The following is a 15,763-nucleotide window of genomic DNA, read 5'->3' on the forward strand; positions in this document are numbered from 1 at the left end:
ATTGAGATAATCATGTGGTTTTTGTCTTTAGTTCTCTTTATGTGACAAATCACATGTATTGATTTGTGTATGTTGAACCAACCTTGCGTCCCAGGGATAAAGCCTACTTAACTGTGATGGGTAAGCTTTTTGATGTGCTGCTGGATTCAGTTTGCTGAGTTTTGTTGAGAATTTTTGCATTGATGTTCACCAAGGATATTTGCCTGAAGTTTCCTTTTTTGTTGTGTCTCTGCCAGGTTTTGATATCAAGATGATGCTGGCCTCACAGGATGAGTTACGAAGGAGAAGGAGTCCCTCCTCCTCAATTTTTTGGAATAGTTTCAGCAGGAATGGTACTAGCTCTTCTTTGTACATCTGGTAGAATTCAGCTGTGAATCTGTCTGGTCTTGGTAGGCTATTTGTTACTAATTAAATTTCAGAGCTCATTCATTATTGGTCTGTTCAGGGATTCAGTTTTTTCCTGGCTGTCTCGGGAGGGTGTATGTGTCCAGGAATTTACCCATTTCTTCTAGATTTTCTTGTGTGTGCATAGAGGTATTCATAATATTCTCTGATGGTTATTTGTATTTCTTTGGAGTCAGTGGTAATATCTTCTCCATTGTTCCTTGTGTGTATATGGATTTTCTCTCTTATTACTCTAGCTAGCAGTCTTTCTATTTTATTCATTTTTTTTTTTCAAAAAAATCAACTCCTGGATTCATTGATCTTCTAAATACTTTCGTGTTTCAATCTCCTTCAGTTCAGTTCTGATTTTGGTTATTTATCATCTTCTGCTGGCTTTGGGGCTGGTTTTCTCTTGGTTCTTTTATTATTTTAGTTGTGATGTCAGGTTGTTAAATTCAGATATTTCTAACTTTTTGATGTGGGTATTTAGTGCTGTAAATTTCCATCTTAACACTGCCTTGGTTGTGTCCCAGAGATTCTGGTATGTTATATCTTTTTTTCTCATTAGTTTCAAAGAACTTCTTAATTTTGGCCTTAAGTTCATCATTTACCCAAAAGTCATTTAGGAGCAGGTTATTCAATTTCCATGTAATTGTATGATTTTGAGTGAATTTCTTAGTCCTGATTTCTAATTTGATTGCACTATGTGCTGAGAGGTTGGTTGTTACGGTTTCCACTCTTTTGCATTTGCTGAGGAGTGTTTTCTGTATGATTCTGTGACCGATTTTGGAGTATGTGCCATGTGATGATGAGAATGTATATTCTGTTATTTTTGTGAGGAGAGTTCTGTAGATGTCTATCAAGTCCATTTGATCCAGTGCTGAGTTGAAGTCTTGAATATCATTGTTAATTTTCTGCCCCAATGATGTATCTTTTATTGTCAGTGGGGTGTTAAAATTTCCCACTGCTATTGTGTGGGAGTCTAAGTCTCTTTGAAGGTCTCTAAGAACTTGCTTTATGAATCTGGGTGCTCCTGTTTTGGATGCATAAATACTAATATTTAGAATAGTTAAGTTTTCTTGTTCAATTCAACACTTTACCATTATGTAATGCCCTACTTTGTGTTTTTTGATCTTTGTTGGTTTATAAAGTTTGGTTTGTCTGAAATTAGGATTGCAACCCCTGATTTTTTTCCATTTTCCATTTGCTTGGTAGATTTTTCTCCATCCCTTTATTTTGATCCAATGGGTGTCATTACATGTGAGAAGAGTCTCTTAAAGATAGCATACCAATGAGTCTTTTTTTTTTTTTTTGAGATGGAGTCTTGCTCTGTCGCCCAGGCTGGAGTGCAGTGGCATGATCTCGGCTCACTGCAAGCTCCGCCTCCCGGGTTCATGCCATTCTCCTGCCTCAGCCTCCTGAGTAGCTGGGACTACAGGTGCCCACCACCGCACCCAGCTAATTTTTTTTTTTTAAAATTTTTATTAGAGACGGGGTTTCAACATGGTCTTGATCTCCTGACCTCGTGATCCACCCGCCTCGGCCTCACAAAGTGCTGGGATTACAGGCGTGAGCCACCGCACCCGGCCAATGAGTCTTAATTCTTTATCCAGATTGCCATGGTGTGCCTTTTAATTGGGGCATTTAGCCCATTTACATTCAAGGTTAGTATTGATATGTGTGGATTTGATCTTGTCATCCTGATGTTAGCTGGTTATTACACAGTCTTGTTTGTGTGGCACATTCAAGATTAGTATTGATATGTGTGGATTTGATCTTGTCATCGTGATGTTAGCTGGTTATTACGCAGTCTTGTTTGTGTGGTTGCTTTATGCTATCACTGCTCTGCATACTTCAGGATGTTTTTGTAGTGGCTGGTATGGTCTTTCCCTTTCACATTTAGTGCTTCCTTCAGAGCTTTTGTAAGGCAGGTCTTGTTATAACAACTTCTCCCAGCATTTGCTTCTCTGAAAAGGATCTTATTCCTCCTTCACTTATGGAGCTTAATTTGGCCGGATGTGAAATTCTCAGTTGGAATTTCTTTTTATTAAGAATGTTGAAGATAGGCCGCCAATCTCTCCTGGCTTGTAGGGGTTCTACTGAGAGGTCTACTGTTAGCCTGATGGGGTTCCTTTTGTAAGTGACCTGACCTTTTTCTCTAGCTGCCTTTAACATTTTTTTTTTTTTCATTTTGACCTTGGAGAATCTAATGAGTGTGTGTCTTGGGGATGATCTTCTTGTGAAATATCTTACTAGGGTTCTCTGCATTTCCTGAACTTGAATGTTGGTCTCTCTAGCTAGGTCAGGGAAGTTCTCATAAATGATATCCTGGAATATATTTCCCAAGTTGCTTATACTCTTTCCATCTCTTTCAGGGACACCAATGAGTCATAGGTCTGGTCTCTTTACATAATCCTTTATTTCTCAGAGGTTTTTTTCCTTATTTTTTTTCTCTTCATTCTTGTCTGCCTGTCTTCTTTCAGAAAGCCAGTCTTCAACCCCTGAGATACTTTCTTCCACTTGGTCTATTCTGCTATTAATGAAATTCTTGTAGTGTGTTTTTTAGCTCTATCAAGTTGGCTACATTCTTTTTTGCACTGGCTATTTTGTCTGTTGGCTCCTGCATTGTTTTATCATGATTCTTAGCTTCCTTAGATTGGCCTTCAACATACTCCTGCATCTTGATGATCTTCATTCCTATCCATATTCTGAATTCTATTTCTGTCATTTCAGCCATCTCAGACTGGTTCAGACCCCTTGCTGGAGAGGTGGTGTGGCTGTTTGGAGGAAAGAAGGCACTCTGGTTTTTTGAGTTTCAGAGTTCTTGCACTGATTCTTTTTTATCTTTGCAGGGTTATTTTCCTTCAATCTCTGAAGTTGCTGACCTTTGGATGGGTTTTTTTCATTTTATCCTACTTGACGACCTTGAGGATTTCACTGTGTATAAGGTGGATTCAGTCAACTGGCTTCATTTCTGGAAGATTTTAGAGGGCCAACACTCAGCTCCCAACTCCTGGACTGTGTGCTGTAATGCTGGAGGACTTGTATTGAGCCCCAACTTTGTTCTGTCTGCTCGAGGTTAAGAATCCACTGCACTGGGTGAGCCAAGATGCTCTCAGACTGCTGGTCACTACACTCTAGTGGGTGGTGTCACCCAAAGCATTTAGTAGTGCAGAGACAGTGGAATCCATCCTCGTTTGCATGTGCCAGCAGTGGCAGCAGCAGCATGGCTGCAGTAGGGTGCTAGTGGGTCTTAGCATGCCTGCCTCTGTGCCAGCATTTACCACAGCAGCAAAGGGAACACAGCTGGAAGGTGGGAGCCCCTGCTGGTGACTGTGCATGTGGTTGCACCGGTAGTGGTGTTGGCATGGGAGCAGGGTGCTGGAAAGCACTCAGGGTGGGGGAGAGTCAGCTGTTCTCTGTGCCTAGTTTCACTTGCGGCAGTGCTGGCAAATGGGTGAGGCACTGGCAGGGGCGGGGTTGGGGTTGGCTGGCTCTGTGCCCACCAAGGCTCTGACTACAGTGGTGGTCAGAGGGGAGAGTGGAGCAGACTGTACTCCTGTTGCAGCAGTTGCAGGGCAGGGTGTCCACATACACGCAGGCTGGCAGGACAAGATAAGCAAAACCTGCCCATGCACACACGTGCTGGCAAAGCCATGTGGGGTGTTGCCGTGGGCCTGGGGGAAGATGCAGTGTGGAAGGAGTGTGCGGGCTGGTGTGTGGCCCTGGAGGCTGGCCCAAGGGAGCTCTTCGCAGGTCAGGCATGGTCCACCAGCACTGGAGCTATGATATGGGCCCCTAGTGCGCTCAAGGCTTCCCTGCAATCAGGCATGGCCAGGTTGGGCCCTGAGAGAGGCCAGAGAATCAAGGAGTGCTCAGGTAGGACCAGCCCTACCTGATGAGTAAGACTGCCTTGCGAAGTTCAGGCCCAACGGTTCCCCTAGGGCGAGAGTCTCCTATGGGAGCAAGTTGAGACTAGGGGTGTGGCCATCCCTGGCTGTGCTCCACAACAGCTGCTCCCACACCAAACCCTCTGGGTTCATCAGCTGGCTGCTGCCCTGGCTGCTTCTCCAAGTGTCTCTCCCTTACAAATCCACTGTCGGTGGTGGTCAAAGGATCTTCTGCCAGGATTCCAGAGGCTGGTCGTAAGAAGTGTTGCTCCTTGCCAATTCAACTCACCCCTTCCCCCAGAGTCATTGGGGGCCAGGAATGAGTTGCGGGGTGAAGTAGCCCCATGCAGGCCTCCCAGCTTCCTCCCCCCCTAGCCTAGCTTCTGTGTCTTCCCTTCATCCATTCTCAGTGCCTTCCCTCTGAAGATCCGTTAGAAGTGCACCAGTCAAATCAGTCCCTCGGTGGCAGCTGTTGCACCTGACTGCATCTAGTTGGCCATGTTACATGTATATTTCCATAACTGATTTTTGTGTGTTGATTTTGTACCCTGAAATTTTGTTGAATTAAAATTAGCTCTAGTAGGTTTATTTATTTGTTTGTTTTTTTGACACTGGGTCTGGCTCTGTCACCCAGGCTGGAGTACAGCAGTGCAATCTTAACTCACTATAACCTCCACCTCCTGACTCAAGTGATCTTCCCTCCTCAGCCTACTGAGTAGCTGGGACTACAGGTGTGAGCCACCACACCTTGCTAGTTCTTGTACTTTTTGTAGACGGGGTTTTGCCATGTTGCCCAGGTTGGTCTTGAACTCCTGGGCTCAAGCAACCTGCCTGCGTTAACACCCCAAAGTGTTGGGATTACAGGTGTGAGCCACCATGCCTGGCTAGTAGGTTTATGTATGTGTATATGTGTGTGTATGTATTCTATGGGATTTTCTAAATATAGAATCATGTCATCTGACAATAGAGTTTCACGCCTTCCTTTCCAATTTAGATGCTTTTATATCTTTTTCTTGTCCAATTTTCTTGCATGGGACTTCCAGTACAACGCTGACTAGTAGCGGTGAAAGTGAGAATCTTTGTTTTGTTCCTGTACTTAAGGGGAACGCTTCCCATTTTTCACCAATAAATATGTTAGCTGTGGATTTTTTCATAAATGCTCTTTACTATTTTTGAGAAGTTCCTTCTATTCCTAGCTGAATGTTTTTGTTATGAAAGGGTGTTGAATTTTGTCAACTACTTTCTCTGCATCTATTGAGATGATAATATGTTTTCCCCCTTTGTTTCACTAATGTGGTGCATTACATCGATTGATCTCTTATGCTGAACTCCTCTTGCATTCCTGGGATAAGTCCCACCTGGTCATGGTGTATATCACTTTTAGTGAACTGCTGTTTTTCATTTGCTAATATTTTGTTCAGTATTTTTGTGTGTATATTCATAAAGGATATTGGTGTGTAGTTTCTTTTTCTTTTCTTTTCTTTTTTTTTTTTTTTGAGATGGAGTTTAGCTCTTGTCATCTAGGCTGGAGTGTAATGGCATGATCTTGGCTCACTGCAACCTCTGCCTCCCAGGTTCAAATGATTCTCCTGCCTCAGCCTCCCAAGTAGCTGGGATTACAGGCACCTGCCACCACACCTGGCTAATTTTTGTATTTTTAGTAGAGATGGGGTTTCACCATGTTGGCCAGGCTGGTCTCGAACTCCTGAACTCATGATCTACCCACCTCAGCCTCCCAAAGTGCTGGGATTACAGGCATGAGCCACTGTGCCTGGTCCCCAGGTGTGTAGTTTTCTTTGCTTGTAGATGTCTTTGTCTGGTTTTGGTATCAGGGTAATACTGGCCTCGTAGAAAGTATTAGAAGTATTCTCTCATCTTCTATTTTTTGGAAGGGTTTGTGAAGGATTGTTGTTAATTTTCCTTTAAGTATTTGTTAGAATTCATCAATGAAGTCACCAGGGTCTGGACTTTTGTTGTTGTTGCTGTTGTTGTTTGTTTTTATTGTGGTAAAATATACATAACATAAAATTTTTAATTTTAACCATTTTTAAGTGTACAGTTCAGTGCCATTAAGTATATTCTTATTGTTGTACAACTGTCACCACTATCGATCTCTGGAACATTTTCATTATTCCATACTGAAACTCTGTACCCACTAAACAGTAACTGCCGATTCGCCCTCCCCCAGCCCCTGGTATCCATTGTTCTACTGTCTGTCTGTATGTGTTGGGAGGTTTTTGATTACTGATTAATCTCTGTACTTGTTATAGGTCTATTGAGATTTTCTATTTCTTCTTAAGTCATATTTGGTAATTTGTGTGTTTCTAGGAATCTGTACATTTTATCTAGATGTCTAATTTGTTGGAATACAATTTTTCATAGTATTGTCTTAAAAATCTTTAAAATTTCTGTAAGGTCAGTAATAATGTCTCCATTTTCTTTCCGATTTTAGTTATTTGCTATTCTCTTTTTTTTTCTGAGTCAGTCTAACTAAAGGTTCATCAAATTTGTTGTTTTTTTTTCATGAACCAACTTTTTGTTTTGACAGTTCTTTTTCCTCTATTCTCTATTTCATTCTGCTCTAATCTCTAGTATTTCCTTCCTTCAGCTGGCTGTAGGTTTAGTTAGCTCTTCTTTTACACCTTAGGTCAAGCTTGTCCAACATGCAGCCTAGGACAGTTTTGAATGCAGCCCAACACAAATTCATAAACTTTATGAATAACTGAAAACATTATGAGATTTTCTTGCGATTTTTTTTTCAGTTCATCAGCTATTGTTAGGGTTAGTGTATTTTATGTGTGGCCCAAGAAAATTCTTCTTCCAATGTGTCCAGGGAAACCAAAAGATTAAACACCATAAGGTTGTTAATTTGAAAGTTCATTTTTCCTTTTTTTTTTTTTTTTTGAGACAGAGTCTTGCTCTGTCACCAGGCTTGAGTGCAGTGGCAAATGTCTGCTCACTGCAACCTCCATCTCCTGGGTTCAGGTGATTCCCCTGCCTCAGCCTCCCAAGTAGCTGGAAATACAGGTGTGCACCACCATACCCAGCTAATTTTTTGTATTTTAGTAGAGACAGGGTTTCACCATGTTGGCCAGGATGGTCTCGATCTCCTGACCTCGTGATCCACCCACCTTGGCCTCCCAAAGTGCTGGGATTACATGCGTGAGCCACTGCACCTGGCCTTTTTTTTTTTTTTTTTTTTTATAAAATCTGAAACACTTCACGAATTTGCATGTCATCTTTGCACAGGGGCCAGGCTAATCTCTGTATTGTTCCAATTTTAGTATATGTGCTGATGAAGTGAGCATGAGATTGTTCTTTTTTAATGTAAGCATTTAAAGCTATACATTTCACTGAGTACCACTGTCACACCATCTCATAAATTTTGGTATCTTGCATTTTATTTTAATTCATCTGAAAGTATTTCAATTTCTCTAGTCATTTCTTCATTGAGCCACTGGTTGTTTAAGAATGTTGTTTAACTTTCACTTATTTGCAAATTCTCCAGGTTTTCCTGTTATTGACTTCTAGCTTCATTACACTTTTGTTGGAAAAGACACTTTGTATAATTTTTTTGTTTGTTTATTTTGAGACAGAGCCTCACTCTGTTGCTCAAGGTTGAGTGCAGCGGCGTGATCTCGCCTCACTGAAACCTCTGTCTCCCAGATTCAAGAGATTATCCTGGCTCAGCCTCCCAAGTAGCTGGGGTTACAGGTGCCTGCCTCTCCTTCCAGTTAATTTTTTGTATTTTTAGTAGAGATGGGGTTTTGCCATGTTGGTCAGGCTGGTCTTGAGCTCCTGACCACAGGTCATCCACCTGCGTCGGCCTCCTAAAGTGCTGGGATTACAGTCATGAGCCACCAAGCCTGGCCTGTTTTTTTTTTTTTGTTTTGTTTTTGTTTTTTTGTTTTGTTTTGTTTTTTGAGACAGGTCCTGCTCTGTCCTGCAGGCTGGAGTGTAGTGGTATGATCTCGGGTCACTGCAGCCTCTGCCTCCCAAGCTGAAGCCATCCTCCTGCCTCAGCCTCCTGAGTAGCTGGGGCTACAGGTATTCACCACCACTACACCCAGCTAAGTTTTAAATTTTTTTTCGTAGAGACAGGGTTTTACCATGTTGCCCAGCCTGGTCTTGAACTTCTGGGCTCAAGTGATCCGCCTGTCTCAGCCTCACTAAGTGCTGGGATTACAGCTGTGAGCCAACACATGTGGCCCTTCGTATAATTTTGACCTTTTAAAATGTATTGAGAATTGTTTTGTGACCTAACATATGATTTATCATGGGGAATGTTCCATATGCACTTGAGAGGAATATATATTCTGCACTTGTTAGATGGAGAGCTTTCTATATGTCTGTTAGGTCTAGTTGGTTTAGTGTGTTGTTCAATTCCTCTAGTTCCTTATTGATTTTGTCTAGATGTTCTATTTACTGTTGAAGGTGGGGTGTTGACTGGGCGCAGTAGGTCAGGCCTGTAATCCCAGCACTTTGGGAGGCTGAGGTGGGTGAATTGCTTGAGCTTGGGCATTTGAGACCAGCCTGGGCAACATGGTGAAACCCCGTCTCCACAAAAAAATACACAAATTGGCTGGGTGTGGTGCTGTGTGCCTATAGTTCCAGCTACTGGGGAGGCTGAGGCTGGAGAATTGCTTGAGTCTGGGAGGCAGAGATTGCGGTGAGCTGTGATAGAGCCACTGCATTGAGGTCTCCATTATTGTAAAATTGTTTCTTCCTTCAATTTTATTAGTTTGCTTTGTGCATTTTGGAGCCCTTTTTTTTTTTGGTTCATATGTGTTTATAATTGTTACATCTTCTTGTGATTTGACTCTCTTACGAACATAAAATGTTTTTCTGTAACAGTTTTTGGCTTAAAATCTATTTTGTGTGGTATTATTAGTATAGCCACCCTGGCTCTCTTTTGGTTACTATTTGCATGGATTATCTCTTTCCATCTTTTCACTTTCAACAAATTTGTGTCTTTGGGTCTACAGTGAGTATTTTGTAAGTTGCATATTTGGATTATGTATTACATTATTAAAAAAATTGATTCTGCCGATCTTTCCATTGATGAGATTATTTACATTGAAAGTGATTACTGAAACAGAAAAGTTACTTGACCAGGCACGGTGGCTCCCGCCTGGAGGTGAGGCTGCAGTGAGCCATGATCGCACCACTGCTCTTCAGCCTGGGGGACAGAGTGAGATTGACTCAAAAACAAAAAACAGAAACTTACTTATGGTTGGACTCACGCCTGTAATCCTATCACTTTGGGATGCTGAGGTGGGCAGATTGCTTGAGCCCAGGAGTTTGAGACCAGGCTGGGCGACATAGCAAGACTCCTGTCTCTACAAAAAATAGAAAAATAAGCTGGGCATGGTGGTGCACACCTGTAGTTCCAGCTACTCAGGAGGCTGAGGTGGGAGGATCAGCTGAGCCTGCGGAGGTCAAGGTTGTAGTGAGCCGTGATTGTGCCACTGCACTCCAGCCTGGGCAACAGAGCCAGACCCTGTCTCAAAAAAAAACAAAAACAGGCTGGATGCAGTGGCTCATGGCCGTACCCAGCACTTTGGGAGGCCGAGGCGGGTGGATCACTAGAGGCCAGGAGCTCGAGACTAGCCTGGCCAATGTAGTGAAACCTCATCTCTACTAAAAATACAAAAAATTAGCTGGGTCTGGTGGTGGGCGCCTGCAATCCCAGCTACTCAGGAGGCTGAGAATCACTTGAACCTGGGAGGCAAAGGCTGCAGTGAGCTGAGAATGAAACACTGCACTCCAGCCTGAGTTACAGAGCAAGACTCTGTCTCAAAGAAACCCCAAAAAAGAAAAACAGAAAAACCCACACACCAAAGAACTTACTTATGTCATCCTGATGTTTAGTTTCTACAGAAAGTGTTTTGCTCCTCAGTACCTTCTTTTGTGTTTGGTTAATGATTTATCCTGTAATATTTTGATCCTTTCTTAGTTCCTTTTCTGTATATTTTTAAAGTTTTGTTTTTAGTGGATACTATGAAGATTTCAGTTAACATGCTGAGTTCTAATTCTAGTTCAGACTGATACCAACTCAGCTTCAATAGCATACATTAACTCTGCTCCTTTCTCTGTCCCCTAGCTATATTGTTACAAATTATGTCTTTAAACAATTAGTTCCTATTAACATAGATGCATATTATTTCATGCATGTTTTTAAATCATAAAGGAGAAAGAGGAATAACATACCCAAAATACAATAATACTAGCTTTTATATTTAGCTATATAGTTGCCTTTACCAGTGATTTTTATTTTTTCATATAGCTCTGAGTTATTATCTTGTATCTTTTCATTTTAGCCTGAAGTACTCACTTCAGCTTTTTTTTTTAGCCCGAGTCTTGCTCTGTTGCCCAGGCTGCAGTGCAGTGGCGCAATCTCTGCTCACTGCAACCTCTGCCTTCTGGGTTCAAGTGATTCTCCTGCCTGAGCCTCCCAAGTAGCTGGGATTACAGGCACGTGCCATCACACACAGCTATTTTTCGTATTTTTAGTAGAGATGGGGTTTCACCATATTGGCCAGGCTGGTCTCGAACTCCTGACCTCAGGTGATCCGCCTGCCTCGGCCTCCCAAAGTGCTGGGATTACAGGCATGAGCCACTGTGCCCAGCCAAGCATTCTTTTCTTTTCTTTTTTTTTTTGAGGTGGAGTTTCCCTCTTTTTGCCCAGGCTGGAGTGCAATCGGGTGTGACCTCGGCTTACTGCAACCTCTGCCTCCCAGGTTCAAGCAATTCTCCTACCTCAGCCTCCCGAGTAGCTGGGATTACAGGCATGTGCCACCATGCCTGGCTAATTTTGTATTTTTTTAGTAGAGACAGGGTTTCTCCATGTTGGCCAGGCTGGTCTCAAACTCCCGACCTCAGGTGATCCACCCGCCTCGGCCTCCCGAAGTGCTGGGATTACAGGCGTGAGCCACCACGCCCAGACCAGGCCAAGCATTCTTATATTTTTATTCATTTATTATTTTTTTAGTGACAGGTTCTTGCTCTGTCAACCAGGCTGGAGTGCAGTGGTATGATCATACCTCACTGTAACCTCCAACTTCTGGTCTCAAACGATCCTCCTGTCTCAGCCTCATGAGTAGTTGGAACTACAGATGCACACCACCATGCCCAGCTAATTTTTTAAATTTATATTTTGTAGAGATGGGGTCTCACTATGTTGTCCAGGCAAGTCTTAAACTGCTGGCTGCAAGCAATCCTCCTGTCTCAGCCTCCTGAGTAGCTAGGACCACAGGCCTGAGCCACCTTGTCTGGCTAATTATTTTTATTTTGTAGAGATGGGGTCTCCTTATGTCGCCCAGGCTGGTTGTGGACTCCTGGCCTCAGGTGATCCCACTTCAGTCTCCAAAAGTGCTGAAGTTACAGGCATGAGCCACCATGCTGAGCTTCCCCAACCCTGTTTTTGTTTGTTGTTGTTTTTTTTTTTTTTTGAGATGGAGTCTTGCTCTGTCGCCCAGGCTGGAGTGCAATGACGCCATCTCGGCTCACTGCAACTTCCACCTCCCAGGCTCAAGCAATTCTCCTGTCTCAGCCTCAGTCAGCTGGGACTACCATGCCCAGCACACCACCACTGCCTTCTGTACTCCGTGATTTCTGATAAGCAACTGTTAGTCTTACTGAAGATCCCTTGTACAGGATGAATCACTTATCTCTTGCTGCTTTTCTGTCTTTAGCTTTTTACAATTTGATTATAATGTGTGTCAGTGTGGATCTCTTTGAGTTTATCCTGCTTTGAATTTGTTGAGCATCTTCAATGTGTAGATTCACAACTCCCATCAAATGTGGGATATTTTTGGTCACTATTTCTTAAAAAAATCTCTCTAGGCCAGGCACAGTGGCTCACACCTGTAATCCTGCACTTTGGGAGGCCGAGGTGGGAGGATTGTTTGAGCCTGGGAGTTCAAGACTGGCCTGGGCAACATGGTGAGACCCTGTCTCTCCAAAAAATACAGAAATTAGTTGTGCTTAGTGGTGGTATGTGCTATAGTCCTGGTGCCATATTCCCAGCTACCTGGGAGGCTGACTATAGCTGGTGCTATAGTCCCAGCTACTTGGGAGGCTGAAGGGGGAGGATTGCTTGAGCCTAGGAGGTAGAGGCTGCAGTTATCAATGAGCCGTGAGATCACACCACTGCACTCCAATCTGGACGACAGAGCGAGACCATCTCAAAAAAAAAAAAAAAAAAAAGATAGGGATGTATCTGCATGACTATGGATTAGGCAATGGTTTCTTACATACAACCTAAAGCACACCAACCAGAGGAAAAATAAATTATGCTTTCTCAAGATTAAAAAGGAGACTATGAAGAAAGCGCAATGACAACTAATAGATTGAGAGGAAATATTTACAAATTATATACATGATAAAGGTCAATTATCTAGAATATATATACTTCAAAGACTCATTTAGAGACAGGGTCATGCTATGTTGCCCAGACTAGTGTTGACCTTCTGGGCTCAAGTTATCCTCCTGCCTCAGCCTTCTGAGTAGCTGGGACCATAGGCCTATACTACCACAACTGGCTGTGGAGTATATAAAGAACTCTTACCACTCGATAATGTGGACAAAACCCAATTTAAAAATGAGCAAAGGCTTTAAATAGAATAAAAATGAAACATTTAAGATTGTTGAAAGTGGTTGCCTCTGGGGAGTGGAATATGGTGAGGCAGATGTCTGGATTGGAGGGGACAAGCTATTGTGAACAATAAACCTTGTATCACTATTTGGCTCTCTGGATCACAGTTCACAACAAGGGATGAATTTGCTCCACAGGGGACATTTGGCAATCTGAATATATTTGTCATTGTTATAACTGAGGGGTCTTCCTGACATCTAATATGTAGAGGCCAGGGATATTACTAAACATCCTACAAGGCAGAGAGAGCCCCCATAACAAAGAATTACATAGCCTAAAATGTCAATAGTGCTGAGGTGAAAAATTGTCTAAAGTATGTTTGAGGCTGGGTGTGGTGGCTCATGCCTATAATACTAACACTTTGGGAGGCTGAGGCAGGTGGACCACCTGAGGTCAGGAGTTTGAGACCAGCCTGGCCAACATGGTGAAACTCCATCTCTACTAATAATAAAAAAATTAGTTGGGCATGGTAGCTCATGCCTGTAATCCCAGTTACGTGGGAGGCTGAGGCAGGAGAATTGCTTGAACCTGGAAGGCAGAGGTTGCAGTGAGCCAAGATCCCACCACTGCACTCCAGCCTGGGTGACAGAGTGAGATTTCATCTCAAAATAAATAAATAAACAAATGAAGTATGTTTGATAAAAATACAAATACAAGTCAATAAAAGTTATGTTAAAAAAATTAAAAAACCATAAAACAATCTTTTGTACAATGTCCACAGATTTACTTTTCTTTCTTTCTCTCTCTTTCTTTCCTTCCTTCCTTCTTTCTTTCTTGCTTTCTTTCTTTTTTTTTTTTTTTTTGAGTTTCACTCTTGTTACCCAGGCTGGAGTGCAATGGCACAATCTCAGCTCAATGCAACCTCTGCCTCTCAGGTTCAAGCGATTCTCCTGCCTCAGCCTCCTGAGTAGCTGGGATTACAGGCATGTGCCTGCTTAGTGGGGGTATAAGCCCTCCTTACCAAGTAGAGAAAAAGGGGAGAAAATCACATTGCTAAAGCAAGTGTGTTAAGCCCCATATTATCTTTACTTGTGGAAGAATGCAGCTTTGACCTATTATTCGACACTTAGCACATATAAAATTTTAGGCCTTAGCTTTCAGTTCCTCAGATCATAGCAAATTGAAGTGTTAGGCTAACAAATTAGCTTACAGGCAATAACAGAAATCACTGACTGCACTACTACTGACGGCTACAGTAAGATCTCTGATAAAAACATGTTAAGTGATGCTCACTCAAATCCGTAAAGGTGCAGAAATACTCCTCTCAAACATAGTAAAAATAAAAACAATCTAATTATCTTGTATGTCAATTAAATGAACTATGGTATACCTATGCAAAGTACTAAACAGCCATTAAAAAGGATAACATATGCATGTAAATTACTTGGAATTATCACAAACATGCATATGGAAAAAGGCAGGTTTCATACAACATGTATAACATGTTCCCACTTACAATTTTCTTTCTCTTCCCCATTCTTTCTCCCCACCATATATATATTGTTTATAACTTTCTATATTATTTCAACTGTATAATAGAAACTCATCTTTACAAAAAGAAAAACACAACTTTAAAAATGGTTAAACTATTAGGCTGGATGCTGTGGCTCACACCTGTAATCCCAGCACTTTAGGAGGCTGAGAGCGGATCACAAGGTCAGGAGTTCGAGACCAGCCTGACCAAATGGTGAAACCCTGTCTCTACTAAAAATACAAAAATTAACCAGGCGTGGTAGCAAGTGCCTGTAATCCCAGCTACTCGGGAGGCTGAGGCAGGAGAATCACTTGAACCCTGGAGGCGGAGGTTGCAGTGAGCCGAGATTGCGCCAGTGCACTCCAGTCTGGGCGACAAAGCGAGACTCTGTCTCTCAAAAAAAAAAAAAAAAAAAAAAGAGGTTAAACTATTAAACCATTATGTCCCCCCATAAAATAATTAAAGTTCTTTCTAAGGACTGTACTCAATTCTTCCTATAAATTTTACTTTTTAGTCGACGGAATCAGTATATTGTAATGTTTTTCTTTAACTCAGGGGCCCAAGGCCTAGATAATCAACTTCTTTGAACAAGATGTGATATATTGGATACAGGGCTGGTATAAGACAACTTTGAAATGTTCAAGGACTGCTTTTTATACCCCAACCCTCTCCACCTCCCACCTAATCTGTAACTCTATGTCTTAGCACCCTTCCCTTAGTCACCTTAAAAATCTCATGAAGTCAACAAGGACAACAAAAAACTTAAAAACAGAAAAAATCTCATGAAGTCTAACCTACCCAAACCTATCCTTCATGAGAAGTCTAACCCCACACAGCACTTGGAAAGATTAATGCCATATTCTAGCCTCATCCACTGACAAAAGGGCTCTCTGGTGCTCTCCAGCTCCTGTTTGCTCACTTTCCATTCCTTTAGTGACATACCTCTGCTGGAGGTCAGTACAACTTTGTTTAACCACTCCTTTTCTCCCAATGTACAAATGACAAATTGGTCCTGAATCTTTCTAGAGGCATCTACGAAAGTATTATGCTTGCTTTAGGATTAAGTAAGCTTGTTACCTCAAACAACAATTCCAACTAGGCTGGGGCAGTGGCTTACACCTGTAATCCCAGCACTTTGGGAGGCTGAGGCAGGAGGATGGCTTGAGCCCAGGAATTTGATACAAGCCTGGGCAACATCGTGAGATCCCATCTTGATTAAACAATATATTTTAAAAACAAAAAAGCTGGCTGGGCACGGTGGCTCACGCCTGTAATCTCAGCACTTTGGGAGGCCAAGGTGGGTGGATAACGAGGTCAAGAGATCGAGACCATCCTGGCCAACGTGGTGAAACCCTGTTG

At 42.3% G+C, this 15,763-nt stretch overlaps 2 protein-coding genes and 1 non-coding gene across 9 annotated transcripts in view; 2 read left to right on the forward strand and 1 right to left on the reverse strand.

The window, feature by feature from the left end:
- TIMM23 (translocase of inner mitochondrial membrane 23) overlaps nucleotides 1-15,763 on the forward strand; it is a 253,508-nt gene that overhangs the window by 189,418 nt on the left and 48,327 nt on the right. The gene's annotated exons all lie outside the window — the stretch shown is intronic.
- LOC100969124 (anthrax toxin receptor-like) overlaps nucleotides 1-15,763 on the forward strand; it is a 748,177-nt gene that overhangs the window by 42,528 nt on the left and 689,886 nt on the right.
- On the reverse strand, nucleotides 7,479-7,582 carry LOC112441039 (U6 spliceosomal RNA). The gene has a single exon (XR_003029022.1). It is a non-coding gene; the product is annotated as a U6 spliceosomal RNA (small nuclear RNA).

This window comes from Pan paniscus, chromosome 8, assembly GCF_029289425.2.
Source record: "Pan paniscus chromosome 8, NHGRI_mPanPan1-v2.0_pri, whole genome shotgun sequence".
NCBI classification, from domain to species: Eukaryota; Metazoa; Chordata; class Mammalia; order Primates; family Hominidae; genus Pan; species Pan paniscus.